This window comes from Galleria mellonella, unplaced genomic scaffold (assembly GCF_026898425.1).
Source record: "Galleria mellonella isolate WM207_F2 unplaced genomic scaffold, CSIRO_AGI_GalMel_v1 utg1674, whole genome shotgun sequence".
Classification (NCBI taxonomy): Eukaryota; Metazoa; Arthropoda; class Insecta; order Lepidoptera; family Pyralidae; genus Galleria; species Galleria mellonella.
In genome coordinates, this window is record NW_026442013.1 from 125,968 (window position 1) to 145,475 (window position 19,508).

Genomic DNA, 19,508 nt, shown 5'->3' on the forward strand with positions numbered 1-19,508 from the left:
GCATATAAATTACATTATTATATCAGCCATTGACTGTCCATTGTTGAAAATAGGCCTTCCCAATAAGGAGAGTTTTACCTGTAGTTATTATACTTAGCAGGCAGATTGGCAACCGCAGTTAGCTTTTAATAGGAACGCTGCTGCCCATAACTTGACCATTGAGTTCCCTTAGTAGCCTCTTGTGATACGCACAGTGAAGGAAGGGATGGCCCATTCTATACTGGAACCACACGGCAATCAAATATTTAACTTATAACCCTTCTTTGCATAGTGGTGGCAATTTCCATCATAACGTTGAATGCCCAAAAAATATATAAAAGAACAAGTTTACTTTAAGTTGATCGTATCTGGATACCTTTTTAATGTCCATTGCAGAAAAAAAACATAGCTGTCAAATTTTTTTTTTAACCATTTGTCCTTTAATTTTGAACATGAATTATATCACCTTGATTTATTTCACTAATAAAAAAAATCATGCAAAAACGAGTTAATTTATAAATTAAGTCTCAATCTCCTAAACTATGCCAAGAGGCATCAGAACAGTTTTTGCGATGATAACTCGCAGAGTTTACGACTCTTAATAATCGCATTTCGCGCAATTTCTCAACAAATTGTTAACTACTATAAATCAAACTTATTCAAGTAAATGTAATAACGAAGATACTATAAAGAGCGCTTAGCTTTGTTTATATAGATAATTTATTATGATGTGCTCGTAAACACGGAACGGTGGATCTACCCTGGAAACTAACTCCGAAATTCCAAAATACAAATACAAATTTATCATGGCGCCACTCGACAGTTGACATTTAGGAATAAAAAGATTTTTTTTTTATATCTATGGAAAATTGGATTAAAAATCGAATACAGTCAAATTGAGAGTATTTTCTTTCTTGAAATTGATAGAAAATTCTATAAATATTTCATTTAAAAAAACTATGACTTATAACAATTAATGAAAACAGTATAATGTTTCGACACAATTAAATCAAAATTTAAATAAAGGAATAATTGGCTCGACTATAATACGCAGTAGGGTCTCGGCATAGAATGGGCCACCCCTTCCTTTCCCGTAGGTGTCATAAGAGGTAACTAAGGAAACTGATAGCTCAAGTGATGGACAACAGCGTCTCTTTTAAATCACCAAAGTCTAAATGAGGTTACCAACCCGTATGCCAAGCATGACAATTACTACCCCTTAAGCCTCCCTCTTAGGCCCTCCTTAGGCCTCCCTCTAGCCTATATTCAGCACTGAACAGTTAACGGCTGATATGGTGATGATGATGATGATGATGATAAAACAGTTAGCTGTTATCCAACAGTAATATAAATAAAAATTAATTAACAACAATAACAAAAGTTCTTTATTTCGAATTAAAATTAATTAATTGAACATTTCTATTTTTTACTAATCTGTGATATATGCAACAAAACTTGGTCACCTTTTCATTATGTCTTGTTAACTTTACAATAAACCAGATCCAAACATACTCTTGTTGGGTTTTCTATTATAAACGATTACAAACATAGTAATTATGTCTATATACTACACATATACATATATATCCTATATGTCAGACCTTCGTCTATTTAGACAGCTAATGTTCGGATGGCATACGTATTCTGAGTGATTTACCTTTTACCGTATAATTATTAATTAATTCTGTTTTTTATAGACAGTAGTATAAAAGGTGAATCTTTGAGAAGTTCTGATACAATTTAAAGCAATTTAAAGTAGAAAAAATACATAACAAATAAAGAAAACATTCAATATGTTATATTTTTAAAAGTTTTTGTTTTAGAAATATTAATATAGAGTACTATTTACTGTAATGGTATTATTTATTCTATACAAAGAAGTGAAAAATAGTGAAAAATGTAAATAATAATAATAAATTATTGCGTAAAAAAAGTGATGTATACAAAAAGCATTTATACAAAATTTGCATATAGAAAATGCGGCCTTATAGCTAAAAGCAACCTTTTACAGACAACTTGGCATAAATAGTAAATAAGTACAGAATAAAAAGTGAATGGCATCTGTGACACACACACACACACATAAATACAAAAAAAAGTAACCAATTATAATGCATATTATTCTAAATATCATTTATATAAGAATAAAACTAAATTACATAAATATACATATATAATATAAATAATAGTACATAAACATAAGTATATAAATAAACTAAATAGACCAAAGGAAAACACGTAGTATCCATCAAGGCAAACTAGAAAGGTAAGTAAAATATTAAGTTAAATGTTACATACTAGCTGTTATACTATTTGCTTCGCTCTCGTGAAATAGTCATCACAATCCCACAGGAATTAAACATAATTCTTTAAAACAATTCAAACCAACTAGCAAAATTCCTTTTTAATGTTCAGAAATCTCTGAGCGAAACTTCGTTTCCATTCCCAGGTGTTTCGACTTTGGGTTCAACATTTAATTTCAATATACTAAATCGAAAGCTCGTCTACTGTTCATTCGTCTCATTGTATTAAAAACTTTGTCACATTACGGTACAGAATAGGACTGTCGACTCTCACGGTAGTTATTCGTCCAATGTGCTGTGGAGCACTTGAATAAGCATCCTTACAGAGCTCAAGCTCCATACAAGCGGCTCCATACAAGTCTAATATGATAGGAATAGTAACAATTATTATATATTAGATTAGTATTCACCACAAATTTCTAACCTTGTTCATACAAGTGACTCTCAGTAAATTAAGTTCAATAAAGACATTTACACATACCGTGCATAAATCTCTCGATCGTGCCATTATTGGATCAATCACTTTAAAAATACGATCTTGCATTAAGGTATCCTAAATAACGAAAACCTTAACAAGCGCTATTATTATTTACCTTAATTCATAAGTAACTAAAACAGCATAAACCTATTATAAAAAAGCATTCGTAAAACTGTTGATGTATAAGGGTGGGGGGGCGAGATTGTTGGTAATACGAACCTTAACACCCATTGCTAGCAACATACATTGTCAGGTTAACCTTCATGCGATTCCCCTTGGAAACCATTGTGATTAGTTCTTGTTGAATCATAAATTTAACATTTAATTTTAAATTTGTCATAAGTTAACAGACCTGATTTCATCCTAACTTATCACCACTCATTAGTGTCCAGCCAGCGTATACCGACAGCGCAGGCGGGGTTACCATCCCATTGTCATCTATTAAGAACTATCAATACGATAGGTACGCTGCTCTATGTATGTATATATTCTTGCTGCTCGTATATGTTATGGCTTTTTTTTTATAGGTGATAATGAAATAGTAACCGCGCTATCGGTATACGCTGATAGGGCACCAGTGAAGGATGATAGACAAGGATGAAACAGGTCAGTTAGCCCATCACGACGAATTCAACGAGAATTGCTCACGATGGTTTCCAGGGGGAACCACGTGGAGGTTGACCTGATGGGCATATTGCTAGCAATAGGGCTGTCAAACTCCATTGCTAACAATCCCTTCCCCCCAACTCTCGTATATAGCTTGGGCTCTGTAGACTCACTTACTCATGTGGTGCGGAGCGTGGGTGTGTTCGCATTTTGCCAGATGTTATTAGCGAACATGGATGAACTTAGTGTAGTTTCAAGAATAGTTCAATAGAATGACCTATTTAGTTGGTAAGATAGTGGTATTTACTTTAACTTTAAGAGCGTCGTTCATTTTTGATCGAATACTCATCAAACTTTTACCAGAATGATAAAGGTCAGGCCCACGTACGTGTCATGGCCACTGATTAAGGGTCCCGGATGGTCCCAAAATCGATCGAGCGAAAATAGACGCAAGTCAATTCCTTTTATTCATTAAAAATAAAATACATATTCACGACTACAATCCCTAAAGAGGTAGTCAGAGTCAATTGTTGACTCATTATTATGTTGACCTAGCACTTTAAGTGTTACAAAGTTAAAACCACATTCAGTTAAACATTTTATCTGTCACTGTCTTTCGGATTAATTTGTTTTTTTTTTTGTGCGCGATTTAATTGTCAATTTTTTTACTTTTAATTTTAATAAACTTTTTAAAGCAAGTTTATAAGCATTTTTGAGTCGTTATTTAATTAATAAGTTAGTAAGCCCAGTTCGAAATGCAATTTCAGCTAAGAAGAACAACAAAGAAGAAGAAGAATTCAATTTAAACTGTAAACAATTTAAATTTAACTTATGACCTTTGAGATTTATAGGTCAAGGTAGTATAGGTACCATTAGGTCACGACGCTCCCTAATCTGTAGCATTTAATTGTTTATATAATTTCGGAAAGCCCTTTTTAAGGCTCCCATCTCGATGCGATTACATGGAAGCTTTTACATCTTATTTATAATTTATTGAATGAAAGGGTTCTAATATAAATTAAAGAATAGATTCATCTTATAAGCGACACTCGGACTTAAATAAAAAAACATATGATTTATTATGTACCTTACTCTCAGACTATGATTAACAGCTTTACGAAATTTGTACAAAAATCATCTGATTCGTTTATTTATTTATTTATTTAACCTATTTATATATTTATTTTTATGACACCAATTTTAAAGAACTTCGAAGGATTTTCTATAAGCATATTGTAGTAAAGAAGGAAGTATTATTGCTTATCAATCTCTTTCAGATAAGCTTTGGATGGAGGGAATTAATGTTAGAATGGGTAGGTGGCGTATTGAAAAAAAAATGTAAAGCTTAAAATATGCAAATAAGCAAAGATATCCGAACATAAATACATAAATGCTTCATACATAAATATGTATTTATGTATGAAGCGCCATGTTTTAATTTGCAGCACACGTATCAAATGGATGCCAGTGGCATCTTTGAATACATTATTTTGCGTAAATGAGGTTCTGAGTTCGATTCCCAGTCAAGTATATTTTGGAAATTAACATTTCTGACTTGACTGGGATCTGGAGGTAAATAGGTGGGCCGTGGATGTTCATTGCCTGATTTTTAACACTAGGTATCCTAGCTTGAGGATAAGACGACTGGGAGCTTTGTAGCATATATTATTATTTAATTCCTTTATATATATATATATATATATATATATATATATATATATATATATATATATATATATATATATATATATACCCAAAGAGGGTTGATGTCAGGCAGGTGGCCGGTCGTAAAACTGAAAACCAAACCATTTTGTAATATGGATAAAATCATATTACGTCAACCCAATGATTGGGATAAGGGTAGGAGGATATATATATATATATATATATATATATATATATATATATATATATATATATATATATCAATGTACCTTAACACTGTCAAATATTTTTTTCATTTCCAGCTGTATAAAATAGTTATTATTAGGCCAATATTGTTATAACAATATTAATATATGAATAATATTAATAAATGTCAAACAAAGCAAAACAAATGAATACGTCTTCATTTGCGGGCTGTTTGTATAAGATATTTGAGGATGTAAACAATGCATACATACATCCGCCTTGGGTACATTTCAGTACATATCTAATAAAATTATTCAAATCAACGTTTGGTCTGCCATTTGATGCTAACAAAGGTTGAGTATTCATTAAAGCGAGGCACTGTGTATGTCATTCTAATGAGAGTCGAATTTGGAATCCTTCTATCTGTTCACATTTCCAATTCATATCTCACAGGACTTTAAAGATATAATATTCTTATTATTTATTTATTTATTTGGAAGACTAATAGCATTTCCAAATTTAATGTTATAGTAAATATAAATTATAGGGGGAAAGGGGTTGTTAGTAATGGAGTCTCGACTTCCACGCGGTTCCTCCTGGAAACCATTATGGTTAATTTTTGTCAAATTCGTTATACTGCGCCAACTGACCTGCATTCATTCTCACCTATCATCTTCCACTAATGCCTCGTCGGTGTATACCGATAATGCGAGCGGGGTTTTTTTTTATGTATGAAAATGGTATAGTAACCCCGCCTGCGCTTACGGAATATACTGGCGGAACACCAGTGAAGGGTGATAGATGAGAATGAAAACAGGCCAGTTAGCCCATCATGATGAATTCATCAGGAATTAACCATGATAGTTTTCAGGGAGAACCGTGAGGAGGTCCACCTGGTTGGGTATATTGCTAGCAATGGGATTCTCAGTCTCCATTACTAAAAATCTCTTTCCCCCCACGCGAGCGGGGTTACCATTCTATTATCACCCATTAAAAAATATACTTATAAATTATAACAAGAATCAGATAGCCAATAACAGTTCTCTACGCAAAGTTACGGAGTATAAATCAAAGTGTGAAATGATGGGGAACAGTAAAGATGTAACGAAAAATTATATTTTAAATACACAATTGAGACTTAACGCGATTTAAAAGCTTTCACAGGTAAATAGTACGTACATACCTACTTCTTTATTGCGGACGTTTCGACGTGGATTGTACCACGTCGTGGTCATGACAGGTTTTTCATCGTGTTCCAATCCCAATTGTGTATTTTTATTTTAATGGATGATAATGGAATAGTAACCCCACCCACGGTATCGGTATACACCGGCGGGGCACCAGTGAAGGATGATAGGTGAGGATGAAGTAGGTCAGTTAGCCCATCGTGACGAATTCAACAAGAATTGTTCACGATGGTTTCTAGGGGGAACCACGTGGATGTCGACCTAATAAGGTATACTCGTATTGCTTGCAATGGGGCTGTCAAACTCCATTGCTAACAATCCTTTCCCCCCCCCCCAATTATGTATTTAATATAAGTATAAATTATATTATAATGTTATATTAAGAATTCGATTCATTTGTAATATAAAATGCAATAAATGCAAATTGGATAATGTTTTACATATCCTCTAGTTTACTAATCATTCTAAGTTTTTTCTCATGCAACTACATGCTCGCTGTAATGCATTTGAGGTCATCACTCCATCTAATGGGAGCGTTGTCCTACATTGCTTTTGCTTGTTTGGGGACGCCACTCGAAAATTTTCTTCTCTATCGGTTGTCAGTTTTTCGAGCTATGTAGCCAACCAATTGGCACTTCAGCTAGCTCCTTTATGCCTTGTTACTCACTAATTTTATTGCTGTTTCTCATCCTTCAAACTGTAATAGCTGAAGGAAATATATTTTAGTACCTAATGTGACCTAATACCCTCCTTGCTAGCATCGTACCCTGTCAGGTCAACTTCCATACTGTTCCTCTTAGAAATCATCATGTTTAGTTCCTAGTGAAATCGACACGATGGGCTAACTGACCCGTTTAAATTCTCACCTATTATCTTTCACTGGTGCCCTGCCTGTATATACGGATCCCGCAGATAAAGCTACCATTCAATTATCAAACATTAAAAAAACTATAGCAACTACTTGGTGACAGAACTATGAACAGGACAGAGATACCCATGTAGATCAGTGTTTTGCTCTTTTTAGGGCAAAGCAAAAAGCTGAGTTGTGGCCATTTTGTATTACTGTGGTACACGCATAAAGAAAAAAATTTTACTAATTTTATGCATTCTGATTTTGTTTTTGATTTTTGTTTTAAAATTTTTTGTACATGTATCTTTTTTTATCTTTTTTCATTTTGCATTTGTGTCTTTTGCTGTTTGTGTGCTGTAAGTAATGGAAATAAATTATCTATCTATCTAGATGCCATCAAAGACAAAAGTACGTAAGTCGTCTGATTTTTATACTAAGTCTCAAATTACTTTTAAAAACATACTTTGGTCGCATTTTTATTTCCATTGCAATATCTCAGTCAGCCATTTCCTTTATACTCGTAATAAAAGCTAGGTAATCCTTCTTCCAAATCTGCCAGAGCTCGCTCTGTTGTGAGATTTGCGGTTATTGTTGTGAAAAACGCAGTTAATACCTCATTACTTGTGTAAATTAATACCTATTCTCTGATAGTTTACAGTTTATGAATATAATATTATATATTTAGCTCAGAAACGCGTGAAAAACAATATAAAATGTTAAAAAAAGAACTTATAGATCGTATTAAATGACTTAAAGAACCAGAACATATCCTAGGCTGCTATCAGTTTGTTTAAAGTTATATTTATAAGTTCAGAGTAATTTCTTCATATACTGTGCATATAAAAAAAACTATTCTGCATAATTAATTATAAAATCTGAAAGGCAAAGAATTAGTAGGTTGTACAGGCAATGAGTTGATATTATAGCATGACGTAATTGGTGGAAAAAAATAGAGCGCTGACATTGTACTGGCAATCGTACTGTAAAGATGATGCACTTGATGGAGAGATAACATCAAATGTATTTCAGGGAGTTGGCCTCGGCCAACATTTGCACGTTCGTCCATCAACGCCTCAGTTGTTGGCCACTGCAGTAATGTACTATAAAATATTAATCTTCGAATTTTACTCTCTAATATTTGAAAATTTGGTGTCATGTTACAAGTACAATATATTAATTTACAACAATGTTTTAATTAAAATTTTCAAATGATGTATTTTAATTAAATTTGTGTGGATTGAGTCTGGTTGATTCCACGTTAAATTCAATATTCCATTTGCACCCTTCAGTGACTAGCATGACAACGTCTTTTCAAATATATAAAAGTTGGCTATATTTTTGTATGTATCCATAATATCAAATACGTTTATTGATGGAATGATGAAACTTTATTTAAATGTGTAATTTATAATCAAATTATTATCTCTTTGCATCTTTTCATCATCGTCATCATATCAGACGTTATCTGTCCACTGCTGAACACAGGCCTTTTCCATAAACTGCCATATCAAATCCTAAGCCATGTGCATTTTTATTTATTTATTTATTTATTTTTATTTCCTCCACAAATTTTACAGAAAGTTACATGAAAAAAATACAACTATATATGTACGTATAATTACAATGGTCTGTAAAACTTGTGGGAGACTGGACCCTAAACTAGATCAGAGATCTGTATCTCAGGAATTCAGGCCCCCAACTCGGACACCATGAACAATTTTTTATATTTAAACACCTCTTTTACTGCTTGTACAACGCATTGTGTTCTAAAGATCTTTTCGATATGACGCCTACAGCCAGTTATTACCATCGCACCGTTCGCTATCGGCAGAGAATCTATCCTTAACCCATAAAACTAAAATGGTCACGTACAATGCAATTTAAAAGAATTTTTTTCCAGATATAATCTCGCTCAGGTTGTAGAATTAACTTCCTTCCGAGATTTTTCCTACAGACTATAGCATGAGGGTTTTTTTAAAGGGCATAATAAGATAGATAGATAGGTAGATACTCTTTATTGTTTCCTCCAAAAGATTACAACAGTAAACTTATTATAAATATAAATAATTACAAGAAATAATCACAGTGAGAAAACAATGGGCGACCTTATCGCTATGAGCGATCTCTTCCAGGCAACCTTTGGATGGAGAGGAATAATTATAAACAGTTTGGTGGGAGGCACGATGAAAAATTCTGTTAGTTCTAAATATGGGAGATGTGATAAATTAAATAAGATTTCTTAAGAGATGGCAATGCACGCGTGACATCCCTGGTGTTACAGGTATCCAGTGGTTTGACGTTTTTATGAATAAGGCGGTATATGTTCAAACCGAATGGTTAAATTGTTAAAGTTAATTACATCCTCTTCTTATGGGTAGAGACCTGTGTCCATCAATGGACTGTTAATAAACTATTATGGATCGAGGGGGGAGAAGGGACTAGTAACAGGAACTAGTAACCTCATTACTTGCAATAGAGTCTATCAACCCAACCTTCTCGTAGTCTTCTCTGTTCCATTCGTGTTTCAACCGTGAAGCAGTTGTGTTTGCATGGCTGTGTTTCGGTTTGAAGGGTGGGATATGGCGTGAATTTACAGGGTACAGAGGAATAACACCTGAGTCCTCGGGAATAGCAACACTTGTGGGGTATCATGGGCGAAACAGTATACTCTGTTATGTCCATGGTACTGCTCATGTCTATAAGCGACGGTTACCACTTTCTATCAGGTGGGCCGTCAGCTTGTTTGCCATTCTAAGTATTATAGTATAAAAAAAATAAAAACTCAACCTCCTCGTTGTCCCTTTTGCAAACTATCACAGTAAATTATTGTCGAATTTATCACGACGAGCTAACTCACTTATGATCTCTCAGTAATGTGGTTACCATTCCATTACCATCCATTATAAAAAATAAATTGTTGTAGGAAGGCAAACTTTTTTTACCACTGAGGTAACTACTTATCAGCAGGCGTTCCGTATGCTTGTTTACCAGTTACCGTAGCCTATGAACATCTGCAATACCAGAGGTATTACGCGCGCGTTGCCGACCCTAAATTAACCTCTTTACCCCCCTTTTAAAGAAGCCCATGCTGTAGTCTCTTGGGAAAATCTCGGCGGGGAGCTCATTCCATAATCTGAGTGTTTATTTCTGACAATTTTGCTAACAAACTATTATAAGGCGCATTTTTTTTTACAACAGGGGGCTACGAGCATGCGGCTCACCTGATGGTAAGTGACTACCGCCGCCCATGGTAACCCACAACACCTACGGCATTGCAGGTGTGCTGCCGGCCTTTTAAAAAGAAATATGCTCTTTTCTTGAAGGTTATGTTCGGTTCGGAAATACTGCTGCTGGACGTTGATTCCAAAGAGTGGTTGTGATGATTTATCTTAAAATAATTCCTGTATATTCAAACACAACACCGCACCGCTTTGTTATCTACGTGAATGGATTAATTCAAATCGGTAATAGGATTTCTTGGTAATCATGTTGCTGCTGATGATACTGTACATTCATATAACATCGTGTTACGAATATAATGTATTACTATACATTTAATCCTCGAGATGTATTTTTTTTTAATGGGTGATAATGGAATGGTAACTCCACCCGCGCTATCGGTATACACCGGCGGGGCACCAGTGAAGGATGATAGGTGAGGATGAAATGGGTCAGTTAGCCCATTGTGACGAGTTCAACAAGAATTGTTCACGATGGTTTCCAGGGGGAACCACGTGGAAGTCGACCTAATAGGGCATATTGCTAGCAATGGGGCTGTCAAACTCCATTGCTAACAATTACTTCCACTCCCCAACCCCTAAGGGAACAAAACATACTTATTTTTATTTATTCATTAGTACATATATGTATGTGTACATGGCGGACTTAATGCTAAAAGCATTGTCTCCCAGTCAACCATAGGGAAGAATCAGAATACTCGAATGCGGTACTAGTAATTATTGATATACATACATACTTTACATTGTTTAGCAACTATTTATTAAGTTAGTGAAATTTTAAGGAAGTTAAAATGGAATGGTGATGTCGTCTGAATTCTCGGTATTATGCCAGGTCATAGTCAGCGAATATGAATCATTAGATTTCATTTTTGTTTTAAAAAAAATATGTCCTCTTTATTCCTTTACAAGCAGGGTTAGTAAAGCCTACAAATAAGTAAGTTTTGATGGCCTTCCTAATGTACATTTCATTCAAACTCAGCAATTTAGTTATAATTACAAAAACTTTTCACACAGAGTTGTAAATAGTCTGTTTTTGATAAAGAACCCAAATTCAAGCGTCTAATTTAAAACGTGATTATAAATTAAAAAACATGTAAATTGTTTAGCAGGACGACTTTTAACGTGATTGAAATGAGATTTAAATAAAGTCACGTGGAAAAGATGTCGAACGAACGTTATTATTGTATCATTACTTGACCATATTCAAACAAGAAGATTCAATAAACTATTAGGTATTTATTTCGTATGAGAAAATCAGTAAAGGTAATTTTTTTATACAACTTAGAATGGCAAACAAGCTAACGGCCCTTCTGATGGAAAGTGGTAACCGTCGCCTATAGACATGAGCAGTACCAGAGTATACTGTTTCGCCCATGATACCCCCCATACGTTGCCATTCCTGAGGACTCAGGTGTTATTCATCTGTAACCAGTAAATTCACGCCATATGCCCACTCTTCAAACCGAAACACAGCCAAGCAAACACAACTGCTTCACGGTAGAAACACGAATAGGACAGAGGTACCCAAGCAATCGACTTTTATACAAAGACTCCCTCTGGATTATTTATTATCTATTTATGTGTGGAACTTTTAGCGTGTAAGTTCGACTTACAGTTGACCGGTGTTCTTATGATACTTACAATAAACTCCTCAGCATGTTTGCAATAAATAATGAGATTTCTACCTATATGTCTGTATGTTAATGTCGACCTTGTTGCACAATAAGCGCCATAGACATCACTCTATGCTGAGGCGGCTTTAACGTTGAAGTATGGGCTGCCAACGTAATCCTGGAATGCGTAGCCGTAGTCTCTCAATATGCATATACGAGTATTCCCGAAATAGTGAAGTCACTACAAAGCCTCTACGGTATATGTGGTACAATGGAAGATTTGCATCGTATATTAATGGGATGTATCCATGGCGTACCTAAAACGGTCAATGCCAGCTTATATCATTTTCTATTAGTTAAAACAGTATCATTTTGTACAAAGATTTTTATTTTTAATTATATTTTAATACCAAAACTAAAACACTACAATACTTGCCGTGTGTGCCCCGGCATAGAATGGGCCACCCCTTCCTTTCCCGTGGGTGTCGTAAGGCGACTAAGAGAAGGCGAGGGATGGACAACAGCGTCCCTCTTAAAACATTCTCAAAGGCCTACGGTTGCCAACCCGCCTGCCAAACGTGGCAACTATTGGCAAACCTCCCCTTATGGGAAAGGCTTATGTCCAGCAGTGGACAGTTAATAGATGAAATAATAATACTTACGTTGTCATTTTATGGTAAAACTACTTATTATAAATGTGAAAGTGAGTGTGTTCATTTGTATGTTACTTTATAACGCCTTGACCAAACACTATGAAATTTAGTATGCACATACTTTATGGGATGGGATAGTGGGAGGAGATATATTATCCCAGTCACTCGGACGAAGTCCCATAAAATAAAATAGCCTGTACTATTACTACTACTTGTTTGACGGTGACGCCCTCTGGTGTCAAAAGTTACTAACCTTCGTTCACTGCCATTGACGTATATATATATATATATATATATATATATATATATATATATATATATATATATATATATATATATCCGCCTTCATTTGATTTTTTGTTTTCTATTCTGTATTATATACTATATATATATACTGCTTATATATATATATATATATATATATATATATATATATATATATATATATATATATATATATATATATATATATATATATAATATACACGGCTACACAGTAGTATATTGTGGAATGCTCTCGCTCGGCTGTAAGCAGAAGTAGATGGAGACGTATTGCAAGGACCTTAATCGCGAAGGAGAGCTTCATCGACGATCCACTATCGTCATAGAACCACGGAGACTCTGTTAAGATTAGTCGTGGTTTTATAGTCGATTTAAAAGAGAGAATAAATGAGTTTGTTGTTTATTTGTTACTTATTGGTGCTAACCAAGTATTATATGAGATGGAGAAGAATATGTAGGTAGATTAATTTTTATCTCTATTAATAAGTGTACCTCAGTCACGCAGACGAAGACGCGGTTAAAAAATAGTTATTACACGAATGACTAGCGGAAACGTAACAACAAAAAATCAATTCTCATGACTGACTGCGAACCCTAAAAAGAGACGTTGAAATAAAATACATTTTGTTGTTGGTATAATATATTTAAATTTCATTCCGTCACTGCGGTCGGTAGTACTCTGTTTCACATTAGAATTCGCTTGTAAATTTACACTGAAACATTTTGACGAGAAAGGATTTCGGCTTTCTTTTTACACGGCCATGTTTGTAAATTTATGATTGGATATTATACACGTATATTTGAATAATGAATTAATTCCGCATACTCGAATAAGAGACAGGCGTAAGGTATGTATATGCAGGTGGACATTTTTTTTTTAAATATAAGGACAAACGAACTTGCAGCTTACCTGATGGTAAGTGGATACTGTCGTTCACAGGCGTCCGCAATATCAAAGAAGTTGTAGGTGAGTTGCCGACTTTTTAAGAAGGAATATGCTCTTTTCTTATATATATATATATATATATATATATATATATATGCATATTCATATATATATATATGTATATATACATATATATATATATATATATATATATATATATATATATATATATATATATATATATATATATATATATATATATATTTTACATATTTACGTAATAATCCAAAAATCCGTCCAAAGATAGGCAACATCAGTAAGACCATGCCATATAGGTCCTAGCACAGAATAGGTCACCCCTTCCTTTCCCGTGGGTGTCGTAAGAGGCAATTAAGGGAGCTTATAGTGAAGGGATGAGCAGCAGCGTCCCTTTAAAAACATCACCAATGCCTAACTATGGTTGCACACCCGTGCATCAAACATGGGAACTACTGGCAACCCCTCCTCCCCCCTCCACCCTCTCATAGAAAATTGCCTATCTTCAGCAATGAAAGTTATTAGCTCCTGTGATGTTAATAATACACATAATAGCTTTTATCAACAATTCTTTTTACTTGAGAACAAGTTACCAAAAAAAACAAACATATATCTAGCTTTCACATTTATAATATAGAATTATAAATTTATAATTAGAGTCAGTGAATGCAGGTTAATAGTTCAGAACCATTCTTTATAGCAGTCTATGGGGGAGGCCTATGTTTAGCAGTGAACGAATAATAGCTAAGGTGATGAATGATGATGATGATGAAGTCTGCCCGTTAACCTTCATCAAGAGCATGCAGCTCTTAGAAGGGATTACCAATTATTTTTACGTTTCACGTTTTCTATATTTTCTTTATATTATTAGGTTTAATAAGTATTGTAATTTTATACGGAATCCTCATGGCGTACTTATAATTCGTACTGGCCCTATATTTTAACTAAAGCCATTAATGCACCATGATTTTAATCTTTCCCGTTAAGAAGATAAAATACTTAAAAGACATTTCATGCATTGCGTTTATACCATGATTTCTAAATTATACAAAATACTAGCTTTTACCTGCGACTTCGCGTGACCAGGATGTTTTTACTGACCAGGATAAAAAAGTAGCCTATATCCTTCCCTGTTCCATACAGTACGTGTACATTAAATTTCATAGTGATTAGTTAAACCGTTAAGATCCTATAAGGTGACAAACAAACAAACTCACTTTCACATTTTAAATATTTAGTTAGGATTATGTCAATCGTGACAACTTTGTTCTTTAACACTCATAGGCGGCAGTAGTCACTTACCATCAGGTGAGATGTATGCTCGTTTGCCCCCTGTGTTTTTGTACAAAAGTCGATTGCTTGGATACCTCTGTCCCATTCGTGTTTCAACCATAAAGCAGTTGTGTTTGCATGGTTGTGTTTCGGTTTGAAGGGTGGGATATGGCGTGAATTTACAGGGTACAGAGGGATAACATATACCCTAATTATATTGGCATTCTACATGTCAAACGATAATATTTTTTTATTGTTTTCGATCTATGTTTATTTAAGACAAATGTTCAGCTATTAAACCTTTCGCTTAAAAGGGTGTTATTAATTTCAATATCACACTATAAATTATTTCATTTTATACTACGACCTAATTCCCAATAAAGCCTTATAAATGTTCTAGTACACGAAACATAAAGCCTTAGATAAAACCTTAGATCAACGCATCGGAGCCTTAAATAGTCTCCAATACTCACTACCTGTCTACAATAAGGCAGTTTCGCATTTGCTACGGCGTAGAGCGGCCGCTACGCCTGCTACGCGGAGCGCGCTACGTTTCAAAGTTTCTACGACTGACCGTCATAACAAAATACGAAATATATGGGTAATTAAGTCCCCAAACATAGTATGATACTCGAATATGTAAATAGTGTGTAATAATTAATTATGCCCTGTGTTTTTTATACATTATAAAATTTATGTATTATAAGTAAAATCGAATATTAATTTTTTACACTTAAATTTATGTAATGAATAATTTATTTATATTTCTGTTTTATTAGTTCATTATTTATTTATTTTTTAATGTAAATTTAGTTAATTTTAATAATTTTTAGATTTTTTATTGTTTCTTATTTGCTGGTTTTATGTTTAAAATAACAATCATTAGTTTTATTAATTTAATAAGTTTATAATTAGTTCATTATAGTATTACAAATAAATATATTTTCTTATAAGTCGCATGAAGTTGGATAATTAAAAGCCACAATTAATCTATGTCTCTGTCTAATTGTGAAGACTCAGTGCTATCACATTACATTTTTAATTGCATTAATTTATCGCAAATCTTAATAAAACGCTACATAAAATATTAGCATTCATATTTTTAAAATAATTGCTCTATTAATAGCAATAACATTCATAATATAATTTATTGTTTTAATTAAACATAAATTAATATTAATAATTTTATATAATATTCTGATTCTATTTTTAATTTGTATCATTTTTCAAAAGTGTATTTCATAAAAATATTCTTTAAAGCCATATTCATTATTTTATACAAACATAAGTCTGTCTGTGATTTAATTATCGTTAATGATTATTAATCGAAATTAATATGTTATTGTGATTGTTTGGCATAATACAAAATTAATTTTATATGAGATAAGATAAAATATAAAAGATATATACATTCTACTATATCTACAATCTTATTAAAACTGATTTAATTAATATTTATTTAACTTTTACTAAATTTCTTTTGTACTAGTTTTCGTTTATTTATTTCTAAAATACAAATAATAATCAAATAAATTTAAAATATAATTGAATAACTTACAATTTAAATAGGTCAATAAAAATTATATATTAAAATACATCTTATATTTTGAATGTAACAAATATAAATAAATGAGATAATAAAAGTATAAATATTATAAGTAATATAAATAAACAAATTTTTAAATTACAGTAGTGTATTTATTTAGTTAGAATTTATGTGAACAAAAATGTGTATAACATTTAAATATGATATAGAACATGTGAAATAATACCAATGATGTGGTCAAGTGTGATTGCTCAAGTTCTGAACTACTATGAAGGTAAGTCTATTTACGAAGGTAGTACTATTTTTTTTTAATAAATATATAATAGATTATATTATTTACTTTTATATAAAAAAAGCCGTCTGGGAAAATATGCGTCTTTGAATACGAAATAACTAAGTACTTTATTTCACACATTACAGTTTTAAGTACTATTTTGTATGAATGAATGAAAAAACCTATTGTATTTTGTTGTAAACCTATATTATTGGAATCCAACCCAAGAAATATGCTCTATTCATAAAATCGTCAATTTTCTCATAACCCTATTTAACGGTATTTAACTGTTTTGCCTCTTTCTTTTGTTCATTTATTTATTGTTTAGAAAACCAACAGCTTTTAAATTATAGATTAAAATAACAACAATTTATCCATATAAAAAGTCAGTAACAGGTTTTTACTGACTTAGTACTTAGCAGTATAAATTTGTCGTGGCAGAAGTAAAAAATTTGTACTTTTATTTGTACTAAATTTTAATGTGATAAAACAGTGTAATAGTTAAAATTTGTTTATGAGAGAATTGACGCATTTATGATTTTTTTTTAATAAAAGGATGTACATAAATATATATTTTAATAAATATAATTATACAACTTTTACTAAATGTTATATCAAAAAAAAAATAAAGCACCTTATTGGAAAATATTACTTTATAAAAAAAGGTATTTCTATTTTACGTATAGTTTTGTTTTTTAAAAGTTATAAAATACTAAATTCTGCCCACAATTTCGACCAATTAACCAGAATATATACACTGACTGGAATAAAAACTGGCCTATGTCCTTTTCCATGACATATAGTACGCGTATACCAAGATTCTTAGTGGTTAGTTAAGCAACTATAATAATAATAATAAGTTTTATTTGGGACTTTTTGGTCCATTAAATATTTATTAGTAACAATATTCTTAAAACTAATGTTAGTAAATTTACATACACAATACACACACACATAATATATTAAATAATATACAGCTAATCACCGCTGCACAATTGCATTGGAAATTGCGCAGCAGCGATTAACGTACACACAGTGCAGCCTGCTTGCTACCATACTCAGGATTTTGTTGGCGCTGGCACGTACTCTGCGCACCAGGGATGCACACCTTTTTCGCATCGTGGCATAAAAACAATCTACACGATGCTCGGCGAACATCTCTGACGCGCTACAGAATCGTGGCAGCCCCATCAACACCCTGAACGCGTTATTCTATTACATACGGAGGTCGCTGTAGGATTTTTGAGTATATACAGCCCACAGGTTGCATGCATAGAAAGATGTGCAATATGATCTAAATAACATAGCTTCAACTTGTCTAGAGTACTGCGCAAACATGCGTGCTATCATATTCGCCCTCACCGCCAGCCTCCGCCCTCCACTCCCGTTCAATGTCATCATCACCTTTGAGATCTGAGGCCAATTACCTATGATGATAAAATTTAGCTCCATATCATCTTTAGTGACCACATTACAAATAATGATTGATACAAAAAGCGGACATAATGCTATATAGCATTCTCTCCCAGTAAACCTTAAGCGAAACACTATTTTTTATGCGACTTAGATGGCAAACAAATTGATGGAAAGTGGTGACCGCCATCTATAGACATGAGCAGTATCATGGACATAACAGAGTATACCGTTTCGCCCATGATAACCCCCATGCGTTGCCATTCCTGAGGACTAAGGTGTTATTCCTCTGTACCCTGTAAATTCACTGCCATATCCCACCCTTCAAACCGAAACAGCCATGCAAACATAACTGCTTCACGATAGAAACACGAACGGGACACAGGCACGCAAAACGACGACGTCTTTTTTTTTCAGTCTTCCTCGGGTGTAATTGTGCGGTGAAAAATTAAAAATTGTTTTAGATAAATAGAAACAAACGTATCCATATTGATTTACATTATTAGTGAAGGATCGCTTATTATTAGTGAAGGCTAAAAAGTGAAACAAGAAGTAAATAAGGTTTTGATATTGTAACATTCTCCAGAGTGTTTATAATACTCTTTTTATGTACAATATCCATTAATCGACTTTGTTTATTTGAGGTAAAGTGTTTTTTTTTACGCCTTCATAATATTTCTTAAGTGCTCTAAATATTAAAATAACCCATTATCTTGTGAAACACTAGACAGCGTAATCATTATTCTTCTTGATCCAATATACGAGTAATATTGGTAACTCGCTTTAAAAAATAACATCACAACTAGATATGGGTAATATCTATACTGCTTCAATATCTATTTATTGGGTTTGTCTGGATACTGATAGTTGAAAAAAGGTCAAGTCCATTCAGATATCGCCCTGTATGTACCTGTCGGATATCTATTCAGGTATTAATTTCGACCGGATTCTTCATTTCGACATTAAATATTGGATAGCAGACATAATTCCTTCTACCCAAAGGTTGTCTGGAAGAGATTGCTTAGCAATAAGACCGCCTT

At 33.1% G+C, this 19,508-nt stretch overlaps 1 protein-coding gene across 1 annotated transcript in view; it reads left to right on the top strand.

Annotated features, from left to right (window-relative positions):
- The first annotated feature begins 15,646 nt into the window (after positions 1 to 15,646).
- Positions 15,647 to 19,508, top strand: part of LOC113514753 (gamma-aminobutyric acid type B receptor subunit 2) — a 196,807-nt gene continuing 192,945 nt past the window's right edge. The window contains exons 1-2 of the mRNA XM_052892801.1: positions 15,647 to 15,836; positions 16,926 to 17,055. The gene's annotated coding sequence lies outside the window, so the exon portion shown is untranslated. The remainder of the gene's footprint in view (positions 15,837 to 16,925; positions 17,056 to 19,508) is intronic.